The sequence below is a fragment of the Salmo trutta genome, chromosome 36, assembly GCF_901001165.1.
Source record: "Salmo trutta chromosome 36, fSalTru1.1, whole genome shotgun sequence".
Lineage (NCBI taxonomy): Eukaryota > Metazoa > Chordata > Actinopteri > Salmoniformes > Salmonidae > Salmo > Salmo trutta.
The window spans coordinates 24,676,986-24,700,802 of NC_042992.1; the positions used below are offsets into that span (position 1 = coordinate 24,676,986).

General features: G+C 43.8%; 1 protein-coding gene and 1 pseudogene across 12 annotated transcripts in view; one reads left to right on the forward strand and one right to left on the reverse strand.

Annotated features, from left to right (window-relative positions):
- Positions 1-23,817, forward strand: part of LOC115175712 (receptor-type tyrosine-protein phosphatase U) — a 326,202-nt gene that overhangs the window by 50,390 nt on the left and 251,995 nt on the right. The gene's annotated exons all lie outside the window — the stretch shown is intronic.
- Positions 17,143-18,176, reverse strand: LOC115175390 (intelectin-like; annotated as a pseudogene).

Consider the following 23,817-nt stretch of genomic DNA (forward strand, 5'->3'; position numbering starts at 1 on the left):
CACACCACAGCACCTCACTAAGATAGAATAGAATACAGCCTGGAACTAAAGTTACAACAGCACCTCACTAAGATAGAATAGAATACTGCCTGGAACTAAAGTTACCACAGCACCTCACTAAGATAGAATAGAATACAGCCTGGAACTAACTTTACCACAGCACCTCACTAAGATATAATAGAATACAGTCTGGAACTAAAGTTACCACATCACCTCACTAAGATAGAATAGAATACAGTCTGGAACTAAAGTTACCACACCACAGCACCTCACTAAGATAGAATATAATACAGGCTGGAACTAAAGTTACCACACCACCTCACTAAAAAAGAATAGAATACAGACTGGATCTGAAGTTACCACTGCACCTCACTAAGATACAATAGAATACAATCTGGAACTAACTTTACCACACCACAGCACCTCACTAAGATAGAATAGAATACAGCTTGGAACTAAAGTTACCACAGCACCTCACTAAGATAGAATGGAATACAGCCTGGATCTAAAGTTACCACAGCACCTCACTAAGATAGTATAGAATACAGTCTGGAACTAAAGTTACCACAGCACCTCACTAAAAAAGAATAGAATACAGACTGGATCTGAAGTTACCACTGCACCTCACTAAGATACAATAGAATACAATCTGGAACTAACTTTACCACACCACAGCACCTCACTAAAATAGAATATAATACAGCCTGGATCTGAAGTTACCACATCACCTCATTAAGATAGAATAGAATACAGCCTGGAACTAAAGTTACCACAGCACCTCACTAAGATAGAATAGAATACAGCCTGGAACTAAAGTTACCACAGCACCTCACTACGATAGAATAGAATACAGCCTGGAACTAAAGTTACCACAGCACCTCACTTCAGATAGAATAGAATACAGTCTGGAACTAAAGTTACAACACCACAGCACCTCACTAAGATAGAATAGAATACAGTCTGGAACTAAAGTTAACACACCACAGTACCACTCTAAGATAGAATAGAATACGGTCCGGAACTAAAGTTACTACAGTACCTCACTGTGATAGAATAGAATACAGTCTGGAACTAAAGTTACCACATCACAGCACCTCACTAAGATAGAATAGAATACAGTCTGGAACTAAAGTTAACACACCACAGTACCACTCTATGATAGAATAGAATACGGTCCGGAACTAAAGTTACTACAGTACCTCACTGTGATAGAATAGAATACAGTCTGGAACTAAAGTTACCACATCACAGCACCTCACTAAGATAGAATAGAATACAGCCTGGAACTAAAGTTACCACACCACAGCACCTCACTAAGATAGAATAGAATACAGCCTGGAACTAAAGTTACAACAGCACCTCACTAAGATAGAATAGAATACTGCCTGGAACTAAAGTTACCACAGCACCTCACTAAGATAGAATAGAATACAGCCTGGAACTAACTTTACCACAGCACCTCACTAAGATATAATAGAATACAGTCTGGAACTAAAGTTACCACATCACCTCACTAAGATAGAATAGAATACAGTCTGGAACTAAAGTTACCACACCACAGCACCTCACTAAGATAGAATATAATACAGGCTGGAACTAAAGTTACCACACCACCTCACTAAAAAAGAATAGAATACAGACTGGATCTGAAGTTACCACTGCACCTCACTAAGATACAATAGAATACAATCTGGAACTAACTTTACCACACCACAGCACCTCACTAAGATAGAATAGAATACAGCTTGGAACTAAAGTTACCACAGCACCTCACTAAGATAGAATGGAATACAGCCTGGATCTAAAGTTACCACAGCACCTCACTAAGATAGAATAGAATACAGCCTGGAACTAACTTTACCACAGCACCTCACTAAGATATAATAGAATACAGTCTGGAACTAAAGTTACCACATCACCTCACTAAGATAGAATAGAATACAGTCTGGAACTAAAGTTACCACACCACAGCACCTCACTAAGATAGAATATAATACAGGCTGGAACTAAAGTTACCACACCACCTCACTAAAAAAGAATAGAATACAGACTGGATCTGAAGTTACCACTGCACCTCACTAAGATACAATAGAATACAATCTGGAACTAACTTTACCACACCACAGCACCTCACTAAGATAGAATAGAATACAGCTTGGAACTAAAGTTACCACAGCACCTCACTAAGATAGAATGGAATACAGCCTGGATCTAAAGTTACCACAGCACCTCACTAAGATAGTATAGAATACAGTCTGGAACTAAAGTTACCACACCACAGCACCTCACTAAGATGGAATATAATACAGGCTGGAACTAAAGTTACCACACCACCTCACTAAAAAAGAATAGAATACAGACTGGATCTGAAGTTACCACTGCACCTCACTAAGATACAATAGAATACAATCTGGAACTAACTTTACCACACCACAGCACCTCACTAAGATAGAATAGAATACAGGCTGGAACTAAAGTTACCACACCACCTCACTAAAATAGAATAGAGTACAGCCTGGATCTGAAGTTACCACTGCACCTCACGAAGATAGAATAGAATACAGGCTGGAACTAAAGTTACCACAGCACCTCACTAAAATAGAATATAATACAGCCTGGATCTGAAGTTACCACATCACCTCATTAAGATAGAATAGAATACAGCCTGGAACTAAAGTTACCACAGCACCTCACTAAGATAGAATAGAATACAGCCTGGAACTAAAGTTACCACAGCACCTCACTACGATAGAATAGAATACAGCCTGGAACTAAAGTTACCACAGCACCTCACTTCAGATAGAATAGAATACAGTCTGGAACTAAAGTTACAACACCACAGCACCTCACTAAGATAGAATAGAATACAGCCTGGAACTAAAGTTACCACAGCACCTCACTAAGATAGAATAGAATATAGTCTGGAACTAAAGTTACCACAGCACAGCACCTCACTGAGATACAATAGAATACAATCTGGAACTAACTTTACCACACCACAGCACCTCACTAAGATAGAATAGAATACAGCTTGGAACTAAAGTTACCACAGCACCTCACTAAGATAGAATGGAATACAGCCTGGATCTAAAGTTACCACAGCAACTCACTAAGATAGAATAGAATACAGTCTGGAACTAAAGTTACCACACCACAGCACCTCACTAAGATAGAATAGAATACAGGCTGGAACTAAAGTTACCACACCACCTCACTAAAAAAGAATAGAATACAGACTGGATCTGAAGTTACCACTGTACCTCACTAAGATAGAATAGAATACAGTCTGGAATTAAAGTTACCACTGCACCTCACTAAAATAGAATAGAATACAGGCTGCAACTAAAGTTACCACAGCACCTCACTAAGATAGAATATAATACAGTCTGGAACTAAAGTTACCACAGCACCTCACTAAGATAGAATAGAATACAGTCTGGAACTAAAGTTACCACAGCACCTCACTAAGATAGAATAGAATACAGGCTGGAACTAAAGTTACCACACCACCTCACTAAAATAGAATAGAATACAGCCTGGATCTGAAGTTACCACTGCACCTCACTAAGATAGAATAGAATACAGGCTGGAACTAAAGTTACCACAGCACCTCACTAAAATAGAATATAATACAGCCTGGAACTAAAGTTACCACAGCACCTCACTGAGATAGAATAGAATACAGCCTGGAACTAAAGTTACCACAGCACCTCACTAAGATAGAATAGAATACAGGCTGGAACTAAAGTTAGCACTGCACCTCACTAAGATAGAATATAATACAGTCTGGAACTAAAGTTACCACAGCACAGCACCTCACTGAGATACAATAGAATACAATCTGGAACTAACTTTACCACACCACAGCACCTCACTAAGATAGAATAGAATACAGCTTGGAACTAAAGTTACCACAGCACCTCACTAAGATAGAATGGAATACAGCCTGGATCTAAAGTTACCACAGCACCTCACTAAGATAGAATAGAATACAGTCTGGAGCTAAAGTTACCACAGCACAGCACCTCACTGAGATACAATAGAATACAATCTGGAACTAACTTTACCACACCACAGCACCTCACTAAGATAGAATAGAATACAGCTTGGAACTAAAGTTACCACAGAACCTCACTAAGATAGAATGGAATACAGCCTGGATCTAAAGTTACCACAGCACCTCACTAAGATAGAATAGAATACAGTCTGGAACTAAAGTTACCACAGCACCTCACTAAGATAGAATGGAATACAGCCTGGATCTAAAGTTACCACAGCACCTCACTAAGATAGAATAGAATACAGTCTGGAATTAAAGTTACCACACCACAGCACCTCACTTAGATAGAATAGAATACAGCCTGGAACTAACTTTACCACACCACATCAACTCACTGAGATAGAATAGATGATGAGAAAGTACACAGACATGTTAACAGTTCATGCTGTTGCACTCTTACACCCCCCCCCCCCCCCAGCCAAACTTAAGCATTCTGACGCCTTAAGGGCACTGGGGTTGAGATATAGATAGAGGCTGGGGTTCTGGAAAGGGTACATGGGGGAATGGGATGGGACTACTGGGGCTCTGGGGCTGTGGGGCCGGGGCTCTCCCAGTGTGGAGGAACCCTGATTCAGGAGTGACCTCCAGCTGACTTTTGGATACAGGGAGGGGCTGGGACACTACATGGGGCTCTGGCAAGGGAAGGCTAGAGGGCAATGGAACCCTCTCTCTGATGGCGCTGCATCAGACACCGATAGGGCTTAGGGAGAACTGCTGGAGTGGGCTTGAAAGGATGATTGATGCAGGCAAGGTGGACACCAAAGCAACTTTGAAGTGTGTGTGTGCGTGTGTGCGTGTGTACGTGTGTGTGTGTTTTTGAGAGAAAATGTGTGTGGATTGACCTAGCCAGAGGCATGAATAAAGTTGAGGGTATAATTGGTCAACAGTGTTAGAGAGAGATTTACCGAAGGTGTTAGACGGAGCTTTATTCTGTTTGTTTGGGGACTGATTTTAAGCCTGGCTAGGATGTGAATGTAAAATCCAGAGTTCTTTTTTCTTCTCAGACTTTGCAAGATAACGCTGAAGGGTTTTAATGAATAGGTCCGAAGGCACCCTTGACACCCTCACACTCTGACAGCCGGCAATAATGATGTTGACATGTCAAATATGCTTGTGAGGAAAATGCTATTCTGAGCAATCGCCTTCAACCCTATGAAAAACAAAATCACTGGCATGTGAAATTCCTGTAGTGGGGAGGGGGTAGCTGATCTGGGAAGAGGGACCCCAGCTCTTTCAGGCCGGTTAGGCAGTTGAAGTTACCCGGGATAGTGAGGGTGTGCGTGTGTGTGTATATGGGGGATATAGCTGCACATCCACTAAGGTAGACTTGTGGGTTCATTGCTGTTGGACTGGTGTAGCAGGCTTTTGTTCTGGACTTGGTTTCAGGGTGTGGGTCCATTCAGAGGCGAGACCGCCGGCTCCGGGATTTATTCCCGGCCAGTGAGCTAGAGTTAGCAGCGAGTGGAGTTGTGTTTGCCTGTGTGAGGGGCTAGGGCTGGGGCTAGGGCTGGGGTTTCCCGGTAGGATACAAGCTATATCTGAACGAGGGAGCACCTCGCTCCAACTGAGAGACGAGTGCAGGGAAGCGGGACTGTACACTCTCTCATTATCAGAGTCTACAGGATGGAGGAAGAGAGATGGAGACAGAGATGGAGAGAGGGAGGGGGTACGAGGAAGACAAAGAGCAGTAGATTAGGGAAAAGAAGGAGATATAAAAGGAAAGAGGGACTGAGAGAAAGTGAGATGGAGAGATGAGGGACAGTGACAGTGTTAGGACAGGGAGGCTGTTGTTTTCTATGAACACAGAAGAGCCTCTGTCTCCAGCTGCAGACTTCTAAGCTCCAGTCTGTCGCAGAGCCGCCCCCCAAAGGGGTTAGACTGGAACCTAGCTAAACCTCAATGAAGCAGCTCTTGTTTAAGCCAGAATATTCTACTTGTCTCACTCTCCTTCACTCATTAGTGTAGGGAGCTGTGCTATGTCTCAAGGCAGTGGACAGTTTTAGAAACATAAGTAATTTGTCAGAATATGATTTTGCAGGAAGCACCCATTTTGATTTGTCACTTGGTTGGGTCCTTCATTCAGTTGATTTGCAGTTGAGGCGACCTGCAGACTTTTTAATAAGGTGCCAGTTTTTTATTTCTGGTGAGATAGTGACTATTTTTGTGTCTGTGTGTGTAGTTTTGAAACACAGTGAGGACCTGCAGCCTGTTCTCGTTTCTGGCCCTTCCTTCCTCTGTGTGTGTGATTGTGCGTGTGTGTGTTCGTGAGTCTGTGTGTGTAATTCTCTCCTGGCCCCTTGCCTGCCTCTGTCTTCTGTCTTGCTTTAAGAAACACCAATGGGGGTGTCTGTGTGTTAGCCATGGGAAAGAGTTGAGCTACACTTCATTCTCACAGACCAGGTGTCAAGACAAAGAGCAGCTGCAGCAACTCTGCATCAAACCATCATTAGTGTGAATGTGTGTGTTTGTGAGTGTGTGTCTGTCCGTGTGTGTGTGTGTCCGTGTGTGTGTGTGTCCGTGTGTGTGTCCGTGTGTGTGTAGTTTGGCTGGTCCAAAAGCCTGTCTTATCTCTGTTTCAGGGTTAGTGATGATGAATGAGAGGAGATCATGGATGGTCTTCAGACTCAGTAGTCTTTCTTTAGCCTGCCTGGAGCGTGACCTTGAAGAGAACCAGCAGATAGATAGATACGCTATTCACCTCTGTAATTGATGTTCTCTGTGCTTGCTCTCTCACCTCTGTAGTCACGTCCCAAATGGCACCCTATTCCCTGTGTAGTGCACTACTTTCGACAAGGGCCCATGTAGGGAATAGGGTGTAATTTGGGACACAGGCTGAGGCAGAGTTGAAGTGGAGCAGTGGTCCATGTAACCGACACAGACCTAGGGCTAATGGGCAAATGCGTCTGTCAAATACTTTAATAATAGTCAGAAGTTTTAAGTTACGCTCTATTTATCTTGGAATTTGTCCTCTTGAAACTATTCCACTGTTGAAATGTTTCCGGTCCAACTAAATCAAGCACAGTTCAAGTATGAACGTATTTGACCTGTGCTGTGACCTTCATAATGTTGTTATTAAGAATGCATCAAGCTTTTAGTCAACAAATGATCTCTCTGAGTGATTTTTCTAGTTGACCAAGTGCCACCCTTGAGTCAGTCTCACCCTTACTAGATTACTCAGCTCAGTCACAATAGGAGGTCATTAGAAGGCTCCTGTGGGATCCAGAGCTCTCAGCCTCTCTGATACTATTCTCTGGATGTGTCCCAAATGGCACATATTCCCTACACCCTCGCCCTATGGGTCCTGGTCAAAAGTAGTGCACTACATAAGGAATAGGGTGCCATTTGGGACTCAATACTCTATCTCTTTGCTGCTGGGTAGCGTAGTGGTTAGAGCGTTGGACTAGTAACTGAAAGGTTGCAAGATTGAATCCCTGAGCTGACCAAGGTAAAATCTGTCGCTCTGCCCCTGAACAAGGCAGTTAACCCATTGTTCCTAGGCCGTCATTGAAAATGAGAATTTGTTCTTAACTGACTTGCCTAGTTAAATAAAAAAAATAAAAAAGTGTCTTCAGTAGGCTGCTGTAGCCGTGTGGTGACCGTGCAGTCCCAAAGATACTGGAGTACCAAACTGGTTGCTAACTCCTAGTCCTACTTTCTGATTCACGTGTGTGTGTGTGTATGTGTGTGTGTGTGTGTGTGTGTGTGTGTGTGTGTGTGTGTGTGTGTGTGTGTGTGACCAGTTGAATAACACAAGTCGATAGAGGATCGGTAGCATGGTGTCTTTCCCACACAAGGCTCTCTTGCAGCTGTGTGTGTGACACCAGATTCTTTAGGATCAGTAGCTCATTAGTGTTGTGTTGGTCCTCATCGATCCAGACCGCTGCTAGAGCCACACTGCTGCTGCCCTCCAAGTCCCTCCAGACTACTACTGCTGACCACTGCTACTGATCTCCAAGTCCCTCCAGACTACTACTGCTGACCACTGCTACTGATCTCCAAGTCCCTCCAGACTACTACTGCTGACCACTGCTACTGCTACTGCTCTCCAAGTCCCTCCAGACTACTACTGCTGACCACTGCTACTGCTCTCCAAGTCCCTCCAGACTACTACTGCTGACCACTGCTACTGATCTCCAAGTCCCTCCAGACTACTACTGCTGACCACTGCTACTGCTACTGCTCTCCAAGTCCCTCCAGACTACTACTGCTGAGCACTGCTACTGATCTCCAAGTCCCTCCAGACTACTACTGCTGACCACTGCTACTGATCTCCAAGTCCCTCCAGACTACTACTGCTGACCACTGCTACTGCTACTGCTCTCCAAGTCCCTCCAGACTACTACTGCTGAGCACTGCTACTGATCTCCAAGTCCCTCCAGACTACTACTGCTGACCACTGCTACTGCTACTGCTCTCCAAGTCCCTCCAGACTACTACTGCTGACCACTGCTACTGCTCTCCGAGTCCCTCCAGACTACTACTGCTGACCACTGCTACTGCTACTGCTCTCCAAGTCCCTCCAGACTACTACTGCTGACCACTGCTACTGCTACTGCTCTCCAAGTCCCTCTAGACTACTACTGCTGACAACTGCTAACTGCTACTGCCCTCTCTCTAGCCCCTATGGACTACTACTTATCTCTGAGTCTAGTCTCTTCTCAACCACACAGGCAAGGGGGAAGGAGGGATGGAGTGAAGGAGTGAAGGAGGGGATGAGGGACGGATGAAAGGATTCTTGGGCTACGTTCAGAGGAGTTTAGCTTGCCTGAGAGAACTGAAGCAAACTTTGTCTCAAGACTAGGGCCAAGCTATAGAGGAGAGCAGGCAGACAGAGACAGACAGACCCTCCTCCAAAACCCCCACTGCACCCCTCTTAGCATGGCTGACCTGATGCCACCACTGCTGCTGCTGGTGGGGAGAACAGAACAGAACAGCTGACGTGACAGAGCAGCCATCAGAGGAGCTGTCAGCCAGGCTCTTATGTTCGACTCTCTCCGCTGATGCTCAGCCATACTGACAGGGGAAAACATGTCAAACAAACACTCACTAATACCCCCTGTCCCTGTCTCTGTCTGTCCCTGTCTCTAACAGCTCCCCGCTGTCTGTCTGTCTGTCTGTCTGTCCCTGTCTCTAACAGCTCCTGTCTGTCTGTCTGTCTGTCTGTCTGTCTGTCTGTCTGTCTGTCTGTCTGTCTGTCTGTCTGTCTGTCTGTCTGTCTGTCTGTCTGTCTGTCTGTCTGTCTGTCTGTCTGTCTGTCTGTCTGTCTGTCTGTCTGTCTGTCTGTCTGTCTGTCTGTCTGTCTGTCTGTCTGGCTGGCTGGCTGGCTGGCTGGCTGGCTGGCTGTCTGGCTGGCTGGCTGGCTGTCTGTCTGTCTGTCCCTGTCTTTAACAGCTATCCTCTCCCTTTCTGTCTCTCTGTTTGTCCCTCTCCTGCTATTACAGTCAGTGCTGACTGAGAGGGAAAAACAACCCCTCAACAACAAATAACAACTCTTTCTCCGAGTCATACTAGTATCAATGTAAAGTCCCCACCCTGAAGAGCGTGTGTGTGTGTGTGTGTGTGTGTGTGTGTGTCATACTAGTATCAATGTAGTCCCCACCCTGAAGAGCGTGTGTGTGTGTGTGTGTGTGTGTGTGTGTGTGTGTGTGTGTGTGTGTGTGCGTTCGTGAGTGTGAACAGTAACAGTCCTCAGTATAGAAATCCAGCCTTTCGTTTTAATGTTCCTGTTATCATTCAGACCTGAGGGAGGAGACATTAAACCAAACGATCTTGTTGTAGCATCCTGTGCATGACCACTATCCCTAATGCTGCCCCCTTCTTACACTCGCACGCACGCACGCACGCACTCACACACACACACACACACACACACACACACACACACACACACACACACACACACACACACACACACACACACACACACACACACACACACACACACACACACACCTCACAGGCTTGGCAGCAGAGTTACCCTGTCTTTATTTACATGGTTTGGGGCGAAGGGGATTACGAGCATGTCCCCAGGCCCTGATCGTACCCCACGCATGACTGGCATTCATGTGCTTGGCAGCTAAACAGCAGGGGAGATGCAGGGAGGCACGCTTGTGTGTGTGTGTGTGTGTGTGTGTGTGCGTGTGTGTGTGTGTGTGTGTGTGTGTGTGCGCGTCACGTTCCCTCCATTCTCAGTCAGCGCTGGATAATCTAAGATTATTGGTGCTGCCTCCTTTCATCCTCTCACGGTGGCTGGTGTCTTTGTCTGAAAGACAGAAAGACACAATGCTAATAGACACAGCTGTAGGTAGGACCAACTGTAGGTGAGAGAGAGAGAGAGAGAGAGAGAGAGAAAACCAACAGGGAGACACACACAGACCCCGAGTCCCCCTGTCTAACACACTATGCTAATCAGAGCTGTAGATGGGACCCAATCAGGACTGAATGTAAAGCCTGGAGATCCTAGAGGAGATGGGACACATGCTAAAACAGATCTAGGTTCTGTATGTCCGGCAAAGATATTTGACATTATCTGCAGAGCTTTGGTACCAGCTGAGTGTTGTAATACAATTATATAAGTCGGGTGTTGAAGAATCAATGGCTAGAAATGTATAAAAGTTGACTGATGTTTCTCCTGCCTAGGGCTGTGGCGGTCACGAAATTTCGTCACCGGGTGATTGTCAAGAAAATAACTGTCGGTCTCATGGTAATTGACCATTAATTTAAAAACACATTTAGCATCTCCTGGCTTCCACACATAGCCTACAAGCCACTGATGCAGACCTTTGGAACGTCTACATTTGAAAAAGTCTAATAAATCCATGTAATATAGCCGACACCTTCACAATAAATTCATTACTTATTTTAGACAGGTCTGAAGAAACATGATATGAAGAAAATGTAGTCTATTTCAGAAGAACAGAATAGCATACCGAGTTGTCCTTATGTTAGGTCCTGATCTGGCTATGTCAAATGGCTGTGGGCTACACTAGTTCATTTAGCAGACAAGATTCGCTTTGAATTCCATGGCATTATTTTATAGTATGAAGAATACAATTGAACAAAGCTGAATAAAATAATGGATATTTTCTCCAAATGATTTGAGGGAGTGCGGACATGTGCTGAGCGGTTAACAACGAAATAGGTACTCCTATATGCTTAATTTAAAGTTAATAATGTAACTTTAGTTGTTCTACAAACATTGGGCTATATGTTTTGATTTTTAATACATTGTAAGGCTGTATGATGCGACTCTAATGATGATTTGAAAAAAGTCACTTGAAAGGCATGAGCTCTGCTTTGTTTTTTGCGCAGACTGTTCACACTTCATCAGTCTCTCATTCACAATTTGAGAAGCACCTGATAATGCTTTAAATTTCCCGGCGGCATCCTCTTTGTGTGGAAATAATGCACCCTAAAAAAATCCATTCCTTTTGCAGCCCTTCTCCCTGAGTGCTGCCTGTTCTGAAACACTTTTCACTCACATGGCTCTCCATCACGTGATCTGGTCTTTCTCGCATGCTACAAGTGAAGACAGACACATCAGGGGACACAACTGCACGCGTCCTTATCCAATTCCGAGGGGCATATTGAAGATATTGGAAGAACTGTCCACATTTACTTTTCGTCAGCCAACAAGATGAGTAGGCCTAACGAACAGCAAAAGCACTAGCCTATGTCAATCTACTATCACTCATAGTACAAAAGTTGACCTATTCTGTGCAGTAAATAAATATTCCAAACATATTCTGCGACAGTTGGTGGATGCGATAGGTCCCAAATTTAATACAACCATTGTCATGTATAGTCCCCCTCCGGTGCTCGAGGTCACCAGTCTGCTGATTTATTATGCACCCCTGTCACCATCGTTACACGCACCAGCGTCTCATCAGACTCACCTGGACTCCATCACCTCCTTGACTACCTTCCCTATATCTGTCACTCCCTTTAATTAGTGAATGGAGGACGCTTTTCCTGTGGTTCATTTTCATGCCAGCCAGGTAGGCTATACTCCTGTTGTAAAGATAAGCAATGTGCTTAACATTTGCTTAATATTAGGAAAGTTGCGAACTAAATATAGTAGGTCTAGCCTATAGAAAGCTGATGGGATCCTCCTCTTTTTATTAGAGGCCATCACTCTGTTTTCTCGTGCAATTACATAGCCTATAGAAATGTTGCGCAACATGAACTCATGGGCTCTCATGAAGTGTTTGATTAGATTTTTGATTTCATTTGCATTGATGTCAGAGTGATTAGAGGGACAATAGAGTGCTGAGTACCAGGCAGTAACCATCAGCAGCATCAGAGCTTGGAGAAACCTAATTACCATGACTAAACAGTCACGTTAAATTTGACTGCCTTCATGACATGCGACCGCCGGTGTGGTGGTAATACGGTCACCGCAACAGCCCTACTCCTGCCTTTCAAGTAGTTCTGAATATGATTTCACTTTCTCAAAGAGTAATGTCTCGGTATCACTATAAGTGTGTGGAATGCCTTAAATCAGCAGTGTCAAACTCATTCCATGGAGGCCAGAGTGTCTGCTGGTTTTTGCTTTTGCTTATCAATTAAGAAACTCGGCCCACCATGGAATGAGATTGATCCTTACATAATAAATGACCAGCCCTGTATGCATCGGTTCCACTTTCAACAGCAAAAAAAGAACCCACTTTTATCGTTAATCAGAGAAAAGATATGAAACCACGTAGCAGTCATTATTGAATTTAAATGTGGCAAATTGTCTCTTTTTTCTGTTCCAAATACAGTAATTATCTTTCCTCCGTGTGCAGCGTGCTATGGAGCGATGACAATAGGGGATTAACAGGGTTTCTAATTCTCTTCCCAAATCCACTTTAGCCAGGCTAGTGAGTCTGCAGCTGAGCTGGGGTTTATAGCTAGTGAGTCTGACTTGGGGCTCAGCTAGGTTTATATCCCTCTCACACCACTGAGCTACTTCTGGCTGAAAGGAAGAGAGGGAGGGAGGGCGCGAGAGAAGGGGGGGTGAGGGAGGGCGAGAGGGGAGGGAAGGGAGGGCGGTCGAGAGAGGAGGGAAGGGTGAGGGCAAGAGAGAAGGGGGGGGGGGTGAGGGAAGGGTGAGGGCAAGAGAGAAGGGGGGGTGAGGGAGGGAGGAAGGGCGAGAGAGAAGGGGGTTGAGGGAGGGCAGAAGGGAAGGAGGAGGGAAGTGGGAGGGCAAAAGAGAGAGGAAGAAAGGGGCGGGAGAGGAGAGGAGGGGTGGGAGAGGAGAGGAGGGAAGGGGGCAGGCGGGCAGGAGAGGAGGGAAGGGGGCAGGTGGGCTGGAGAGGAGGGAAGGGGGCGAGAGAGTGAGAGAGGAAGAAGGGGGAGGGGGCGAGAGAGCTAGAGAGGAAGAAGGGGGAGGGGGCGAGAGAGCAGGGGAGGAAGAAGGGGGAGGGGGCGAGAGAGCGTGAGAGGAAGAAGGGGGAGGGAGGGCGAGAGAGGAGGGAAGGGGGAGGGAGGGCGAGAGAGTGAGAGAGGAAGAAGGGAGAGGGGGCGAGAGAGCGAGAGAGGAAGAAGGGGGAGGGGGCGAGAGAGCAGGGGAGGAAGAAGGGGGAGGGGGCGAGAGAGCGTGAGAGGAAGAAGGGGGAGGGAGGGCGAGAGAGGAGGGAAGGGGGAGGGAGGGCGAGAGAGGTGGGACGGGGCAGGGAGGGCGAGAGAGATGGGAAGGGGGAGGGAGGGTGAGAGAGGTGGGAAGGGGGAGGGAGGGCGAGAGAGGAGGGAAGGGGAGGGAGGGCGAGAGAGGAGGCGGGAGGGCGAGGAAGAAAGGCGGAGGGATGGAGGGAAGAAGGGGGAGGGAGGGAAGGAGAAGGGAGGGCGAGGGAGAAGGGAGAGAGGAGGGAAGGGGGAGGGAGGGCGAGGAAGAAGGGGGAGGGAGGGTGAGGAAGAAAGGGGGAGGGAGGGAGAGAGGAGAGAACGGGGAAGGAGGGTGAGAAGGGAGAGGAAGAAGGGATGGGGAGAGACAGAGAGAAGGGGACCATGACCCTGCCTGCTTTCTCCTCTGCAGGACTGACAGGTGGAAACCTGATGTACCAGGGTCATAATGTCTCTCCCCTGACACCCACACTATAGGACCCGTTCACCTATAGGTTGAGGACAGAGACTATAGGAACACTTTCCCTGCCAGCCAGGTAGAATACATCTACCTTCTTATCCCCCCTCCTCGTTCCTTCTTCTACCACCTCCTGAACCCTGAGAGTAGTGGCCAGATGGAGCGTTTAGCGACTATCTAATTAGTCCTCAGGCTTTGACACTCCCTCACTGTCTCATGTGTTTTTCCTCCCTCTCCATAGACCTCACTATCAGTTAGCTTCAGATTGGGCAAAGGTGCACATAACTCAGTGTCCTATGTATGTAACAGATGTTGATCGTACTCTCCTTGCGTTGTGTTTTGTCCAAATAAATCACCCCAGACAGTGGTCCCAGTTGAGCATTATTTATTATCTGCTGTTGTTAAATAGGAAACAGCACGTTAGTTGTGCAGGGCTTAATGATGTTGATGGCTGTCGATGGTATAATCTGTAGCATGAAAACAACTGTGTTAGCAGTGGTCTTATGTGACCAGCATGCTAGCTAACACACTTATATACAGCAATCATATACCAAAGCACATCCCAGAAAGCCCCTCAATCCCTAACAGGTACCATATACCCACACATGTATAAATCAGCAATGTACAGCAAACTTGTACGTACACATTGTAAAATATAACATAGAAAACAGTATTCAGAACGTGACCTACCCCTTGTATCAAATTTTCATTCTGGGGAGACCTGACGTTCGCGATCTCCCCCTATCTGCAAGCGGGGCCAATCACAACACGTCTTATTGTCATCGGAATTGAACCAACCAATAAGAATGCTTGAACATTAAATACACCTTTCTTTAGAGGCAAGTGGAAACATAACCAATCCTGTTACATGTAGAGTTTGCATCCATGACCATGACCTACATTGGGGTCAGAAATTATTGACACCCTTGACCAAGATGAGCAAAAATTACTGTATAAAATGAATAATTAAAATACTTCGCTGTATTGTATGCTTAAAAAAATTGGCAAATTATATTGTTTTATACTAATACAATTGCTCAGAGAAAGAGATTTTATTTAACAAGTATAAAAAATAAAAAAATCTCAGATTCACACTGTTTTCAATACCACACCTTGCCAGGATAACTGCACTGAGCCTTTTCCTAAAATGTTTTATGAGTTGGAGAACACGTTGGGAGGGATCTCAGACCATTCCTCCATACAGAACCTTTCCAGATCCTTGATATCCTAGTCTGCTCTTAAGGACTTCAATTCAAACCACAGGTTTTCAAAGGGTTTGAAGTCCAACATTATCGACACCCTTGATAAAGATGAGCAGTTAGTATAAAATAATATAACTTCCCAATGTTTTGCTCATCTTTATCAAGGGTATCGATCATTTCGGACCCCACTGTTACTCATCTTGAGAGATTGAGGTGTGTGTGTGTATGTGTCAGGGTTCCCTCCGTAAGTAATGTGCTAGCCTGCAGGCTACCCCTGTGTTGCTCATCGGAGCTTCGACACACACACACACACACACACACGCACACACACACACACACACACACACACACACACACACACACACACACACACACACACACACACACACACACACACACACACACACACACACACACACACACACACACACACACACACACACACACACACACACACACACACACACACACACACACGCGCGCACACACACACACACACTGCTCTGTCACCATAGACCTTCTGTCTATGCTCAGCCATTTGCCTATATGCGTGTACATACGTGTATGTGTCTTTCTGTGTGTTTGTGTACAGCTGTATGTGACTGTGATCCTAACACAAGGTGAAGTGTGTTAGCCAGAACACCCTAGTTATGTGTCTTTTCCTCTGAGGGTGGTGGGAACATCTCTGGCTCTCAAACTCCCGGAAAGCTTCAACCAGGGAAACAGACCCAGAAATAATGATGCTGTATGGCCATGGACATTCTGAGACTCGGCTGGGCTGGCGGCTTTTCTTCTCTTCATCATTATGTCGCCTGCTGCCTCTTGGCCGTGTGTGTGTGTGTGTGTGTCCCAGAGGAGCGCCATTAGTTGGATACGATCATGTCCAGTGTCTTTCTTCAAGAGACAAACATGTTTTAATCTGACAGCCAGCAGCATGTACTGTATATCTACATTTCAAAACATCACATAGCTAGTCGTGTGAAAACACTGGGGTATCATTACAGCACTCAGAACATGTCCTCTCGATGTCCTCTCTATGTCCCTTGTCTCCCTCTCTCTCTCGCCTTCTCTCTTTCAGCTGATCTCTCTCTCTCTCTCTCTCTCTCTCTCACTCTCGCCTTTTCTCTTTTGGCTGATCTCTCTCTCTCTCTCTCTCTCTCTAGCTCGCCTTCTCTCTCTCGCCTTCTCTCTTTCGGCTGGTCTCTCTCTCTCTCTCTCTCTCTCTCTCTCTCTCTCTCGCCTTCTCTTTTTCGGCTGATCTCTCTCTCTCTCTCGCCTTCTCTCTCTTTCTCCTTCTTAGAGAGATGGCGAGGAGGTATTCTATCTCCTAGATAAAGTTCTGCCAAGGTTCCAGGGGTTCTGTTGGTTGTTGTAGGCAAAGATAGACCCATATGGAGGAGTAAGTCCACCTTAACACGCCCACCAAAGAAAGAAGAAAGATTCTGATGAAAAAGTACAGTAGGCTCATTTCATGCTCTCAAATCTATAGACTACTTTATTGCAGAAAGAAAGTTCAAACAGGCACACACAATCCATACACAGACTTTCCAACCCCCATCACCCCAACACAACAGGTGTCACAAAGTAGATTACAGTAACCTTACAGTATTTCAGTTATGACCCTCACATGACACAATAATATTTGTCACAATATCAACTATAAGCATTTAATGAGTGTATGAGACGCACATCTATTATGGCGCATGGAATGGTTATTGCTTTATACTGTTTCTTTATAGTAATGGAATTAATAGAGAAAAACAAATAAAAGGTATTACCAAAATTACTTTTAAATGTATTGTTTTAATCTGTACCCAAAAATCTTTCAACCCAAAAAACAACCAAAGAAACGTAAATGCACAGTGCATTAGCAGTAAAATAGGAAGACAGCTGACTCAAGCGTCTGTTTTGATGCACTAAAGCCTATATGGGTCCCATAGCCATTCCAGGCAAAGCCAGTGAAATCCCCACATTGAAGAGGGTTAGCCTCATGGAAAAACCCACATCCACCTATACAGTAATGTTCAACATTACCACTTTTGGGTTTGACCCCAAAGCAGATGGCTGTGGCCGACCGTTCATGGTTTATGTCTCTGAAACTGATGAAGCCTCCTTCAATCTCCCCTCCAGAGTAAGGGCCGTATACATTTTTGGTAGACTCTTTGTCCCCAAGGTCATCCACTATGGGAATGGAGGGTCCATTGTTGGACAGGTGTGCACCAACGTTGTACTCGACCGGGTAGCTGTGGAAGAGTTGGTACAGGTTTCCCCTGTACAGATGGAGGAAGCGCCTGTCAGTGTGGTAGCGCATGATGGCGGCCAGGTTCCAGTGGTTGACCGGAGTGTTGTTGGGAACATGCCACACCGACATGTCTTCTGCTTCGATGTCGTAGTAGCCAGGATTCTTGAAGTCGTCGTCTGTGGCTGCCTTCACTGTTCCGAAAGTCTTCCTGTTGGCCCAGTTGCCTTCTCCTTGTGGCCAGTTGGCATTGTTGCCCTGCTGGCTGGTCCAACGATCACCCACTGTGCACTTCCCATAGATGTTGTCTTCGTGCACGCTTGCCACCAGAGATCAGCTGCCCCCCGCTGTGGTCATGTCGCAGAAGGTCTTGTAGACCACCCCAGAAGCTGTGGTCAGGTAGTACAGGCCGTTCTCAGTTTGACCATATTTGTCCTTAACTTCCTTGCAGCTTCTGGCATTGAACTGAGCCCTATTTCTCAACTCATTAACTGTGACAACTTTTGGAGCACTTGCCTGCTCAACCTTCTTTACAGAATCAAGTGGTGAAGTGGTGGTGCATGACGTCTGAAGTGGCATCAGTAGAGGGATCGTCAGCAGAAAAGCCTGGTACATCATGGCTGTTGTAGTGAGGTTTCAGTGAGGATCTGTTGAACCTTTTGCTTTCTTGAGGTACTTATATGTTAAGTCCTTGGCAATGCTCCAATATCAATGTTTGATAAAGCACATGTGTTTTTAATAATGACACGCCTGGCAAATGTGGTCATTTGCACTCATTGTCGAAAAGATCTTTGCACACCTTGTGTGCAGAGATTAAGAAAACACTGTGATGTGATCATTTAGGACAGTCCACATGAAACCAACATGAAGGCAGTAGTCCATTTGTTGAATTTTCCTACATGGATATATCAACCAACAATATTTTTGTGACAATTTCTTTTAAGGTGCATATATTAGCCACTAATTAGTATTTTATAAGTGTATATACAAGTAGCTAAGAAGGTCTTTATTATATCTTATTAGCAATAGATTAGGCCTTTTATTAAAGGTGCAATATGCAGAAATGGCTCAGCTGCTGGTTGCAAAAATTTGAATAGTTAGCCAAATTTCAGTTTATGTGACAAAACAAGCAGTCATTGTGTAGAGAATCATTGTACCATCTAAACCATAACCAAAAATATATTTTCATCTGTTTGAAATTGGTGTACAAAAAACAAAAGTTTAGAATGGCGAAAAATAGAAATACCACACATAAAACAGATCTACGCTTCTTATAATTGCTTTTAATGAGAATTACAGATCTATAACTCACATATCTATGTGAATTTGGCCCGGCTGCCCAAAAATATATAAATTGCAGCTTTAAGTATTTTTCTTTTTCAAACATGTGTTACTGGCCAATCCTTAATAAGCTCATTATTAGTCATAATAGAGACATATTAGTATTTAATAAAGAGCAAGTAACACAAGAAACTTACTCTTAGTAAGCTGTCTCAATGTGGGACTAATAAGGACACAGTGCTTAAAAATGTTCTCCCTTTTCTAAAGTGTTACCATGTTTTTACTTGCAGAAATATTGTCCAGAAATGACCTCATTGGACAGAATGGGGCACACCTCCCCACACCCATGAGTAAAAGTATGTAATGTTTGTGTGAAGCAAAGGATTTGTGTAGTTTCATGAAATAAGACATTGATTCATATTACAGTGCATTTGGAAAGGATTCAGACCCCTTCACTTTTTCCACATTTTGTTACATTACTGCCTTCTTTTAAAATGGATTAAATCGTTTTTTCCCTCATCAATCTACACACAATACCCTATAATGTCAAAAACAGGTTTTTAGAAATGTTTGCAAATGTATAAATTAATAAAATGAATTTACATAAGTACATAAATGAATTTACATAAGTATTCAGACCCTTTACTATGAGACTCGAAATGGAGCTCAGGTGCATCCTGTTTCTATAGATCATCCTTAAGATGTTTCTACAACTTAATTGGAGTCCGCCTGTGGTAAATTAAATTGATTGGACATGATTTGGAAAGGCACACACATGTCTATATAAGGTCTCACAGTTGACAGTGCATGTCAGAGCAAAAACCAAGCAGTGAGGTTGAAGGAGATGTCCAAAGACCTCAAAGACAGGGTTGTGTTGAGGCACAGATCTGGTGAAGTGTACAAAAATGTATGCAGTAGTGACGGTCCCCAAGAACACAGTGGCCTCCATCATTCTTAAATGGAAGAAGATTGGAACCACCAAGACTCTTCTTAGAGCTGGCCGCCCGGCCAAACTGAGCAATAGGGGTAGAAGACCAAGAACCCGATGGTCACTCTGACAGCACTCCAGAGTTCCTCTGTGGAGATGGGAGAACCTTCCAGAAGGACGATCATCTCTGCAGCACTCCACCAATCAGGCAATATGGTAGAGTGGCCAGACGGAAGCCACTCCTCAGTAAAAGGCACATGACAACCCGCTTGGAGTTTGCCCAAAGGCACCTAAAGGTCTCTCAGACCATGAGAAACACGATTCTCTGGTCTGATGAAACCAAGATTGAACTCTTTGGCCTGAATGCCTAGCATCATGTCTGGCGGAAACCATGCCCCGCTCATCACCTGGCCAATACCATCCCTACGGTGAAGTGAGGTGGTAGCATCATGCTGTTTTTCAGCGGCAGGGACTGGGAGTCTAGTCAGGATCGAGGGAAAGATGAACGGAGCAAAGTACAAAGAGATCCTTAATGAAAACCTGCTCCAGAGCCCTCAGGATCTCAGACTGGGATAAAGGTTCTCCTTCCAACAGCACAACGACCCTAAGCATACAGCCAAGACAACACGGGATTGGCTTCAGGACAAGTCTCTGAATGTTCTTGAGTGGCCCAGCCAGAGCCCGGACATGAACCTGATCGAACATCTCTGGAGAGACCTGAAAATAGCTGTACAGCGATGCTCCCCATCCAACCGGACAGAGCGTGATCTGCAGAGAAGAATGGGAGAAACTCCTTAAATACAGGTGTGCCAAGCTTGTAGCGTCATACCCAAGAAGACTCGAGCCTGTAATCGCTGCCAAAGGTGCTTCAACAAAGTACTGAGTAAATATTCTGAATACTTATGTAAATGTGATATTTCAGTTTGTTTTTTTGTTATTTTTTTCAAAAAAACTTCTTTGTCATTATAGGGTATTGTGTGTAGATTGATGAGGGGAAAAAACTATTTAATCAATTTTAGAATAAGGCTGTAACGTAACAATATGTGGGAAAAGTGAAGGGGTCTGAATATTTTCCAAATGCACTGTATATCATATACGTGTGAAAATTAGCAACTGAATGTCCATAGTGTATATCTTTAAATCACAACCCTTACAGAAAAAAATAGGCTTCTACGCAAACAGTTGTGGCAAACCTTTGGGCAATTTGTCTCAAATTTGCGGTAAGCTCATATTTTCACATACAAATTCGTTTTGTGGCAAACTGTTGCAGTACATATACATATTCTGGGAAACTTGTGGCAAACATTCTTCTGTTTGCCGCAAATGTGCTGCAAACTCAGTATGAATATGCAAATTAGATCAGGTTTTTGGTTATTGTGTGTTAACATTGAAATGTTGTGTCAACATAAACAAAATCACAACTTTATATGAACTTCTCTGAGAAAAAACCAAAACATACTAATGTAGTAAATATACTAAACAACGTGTTCAATGTCTTAACAGATAAAAATAAATCAAATACAACTTGAAATCATCAGCATGGTAATGAAGAAAAGAGCAAAGACTGGATATTTCCCAAATAAATTGTTTATTTCATCTTTTTATGTAGCTACAACATTTACTTGAGAGAAATGTGAACACTATGTTGACCTTAGGATGTTTAAAGGGACAACTGTAAAATTATTTACATGAGCCAAGTGTTAACTGAGCAATAGATTTCAACCAATGGAAGTTTAAAAGATAATTAACTAAATGTAAATAATTAAAACAAAAACTAAATCAAACCCAGTTCGTAAGTATTGCCTTTGTAAGTGAACTTTGGAAATTACGGCTCTGTGGAAGTTTGTTGAATGCATGAAACAATCAGAAAATACAAAACAAATTAAATTAGGATACTGAAAACATGTTTTCCAAAATGAATTATTGTTACACTCTAAAACATGCTGCGTTAAAAATAACCCAATTTGGGTCTTTTTGACAACCCAACACTGGGACAATATTGGACAAACACAGTATTGGGTTAAATCAACCCAGTAGGGTTGGGTTGTCCTTCAAAAGTAGTGCCTTGCGTTGAGTGCTTGACCCAGCTGCTGGGTAAATTAGACCATATTATTGCTGGGTTAAAACAACCCAGTGTGTTGCATTGTGACAAACCCAGAACATTGGGTTGGGGGATTGACCCAGCAGCTGGGTAATTTATGTAATCATTGGTTTATTTTCAGTGTAATTCTAATTTCAATTTTGCTTATATATGTTTGCCTTCTCTACCATCCCACCCCCTCCGTTTCCTACACACAATCAAGATACAATGTTGAATGTCAAATAATTAATTTGTTGTGCCTGCATTTAAGAACATCAGAGCATTTTTTAAATAGCAAATTTAAACAAAGCCCTATTGTCTAAGTATGTGTCATTTCATAAAATAATATTTCATAATATGATTGATTATTAAAGTGTATTTATATTATTTCATCAACCAAACAGTCCAAACATCAGACTAAAGCCTCAGCTGAACTTGATGTTCACACTCAGATTGCAATCTGAGAAAACAAAGCATGTGTGCGTGTAAAGCCCAAATCGGGCGGAGAGACAGCGTCAACGGCATCAAAATTTGCACACAAGAGTAGAGTGTCAGTTTGCATGCACTGTGTAGCGTATGCCAACTTAATGGTCATGAGAATCCATAATAATCAGTTGAATTTGTTATGTTCGCAATGTAGCCCTTTTGAATTATTGTTGTGTGTTGCATTTATTTGGGGAGTTATGCATTACAAAATGTGGAATGTTGTACTTTTCATTCAAGGTTTACAAATGCTATCATCGAATTTCCCCATCAATCACCCTATGTCTATCCACTATTTAAACGTACAGGCAAGTCATTGAAGGATTTTCTGGTCTCTTCGAAGCTGTATCGGAATGTCTTCCTGACAATCTTGTAGACTGGTGTTGGGAGGTCCACTGGCAGAAGTCTTAAAGCAATGTCACCTTGTGTATCTTAAAACTTCTTGGTGACAGGTGGCAGTATTCAGAAATTCAGATGAATAACGTTCCCAAATTAAACTGCCTGCTACTCGGGCCCAGGAAGTAGGATATGCATATTACTAGTAGATTTGGATAGAAAACACTCTGAAGTTTCTAAAACTGTTTGACTGATGTCTGTGAGTATAACAGAACTCATATGGCAGGCAAAAACCTGAGAAACATCCAACCAGGAAGTGGCTTGTAGTTTTTCTATCTAATCCCTATTCAAACTACAGTGTCTGTGGGGCCATTTTGCACTTCCTAAGGCTCCCACTAGATGTCAACAGTCTTTAGAACCTTGTTTTATGCTTCTACTGTTACTGGGTAGAGAATAGGAGCTGACTCAAGCCTGGGACCAACGAGTTGTTTACTGCGGAGGCAGACAGGCGCGCCCTTCGTTCTTTTTCCTCTGTAATGAATACGCTATTGTCCAGTTGGAACATTATCGAATATTTATGTTAAAAAGACCCTAAGGATTGATTGTAAACATCGTTTGACATGTTTCTACGAACGGTAATGGAAATATTAGACTTTTCGTCTCTGGTTTTGCACTCGCGCGTTATGCCTTTGGATTAGTGATCTGAACGCGCAAACAAAACGGAGGTATTTGGACATAAATATGGAGTTTATCGAACAAAACAAACATTTCTTGTGGGAGCCCTGGGAGTGCATTCCGACGAAGATCAGCAAAGGTAAGTGAAGATTTATAATACTAATTCTGAGTTTAGTTGACTCCAGAACTTGGCGGGTAACTGTATAGCTTGCTTTGATGGCTGAGCTCTGTACTCAGAATATTGAAAAATGTGCTTTCGCCGTAAAGCTATTTTAAAATCTGACACAGCGGTTGCATTAAGGAGAAGTGTATCTATAATTATTTCAATAACTGTTGTAAATTTGATCAACTTTTATGATGAGTATTTTTGTAAATTGATGTGCTCATTCACCGGGGGTTTTGGAGGGAATACATTTTCTGAACATCACGCGCCAATGGAAAATGGGGTTTATGGATATAAATATGAACTTTAT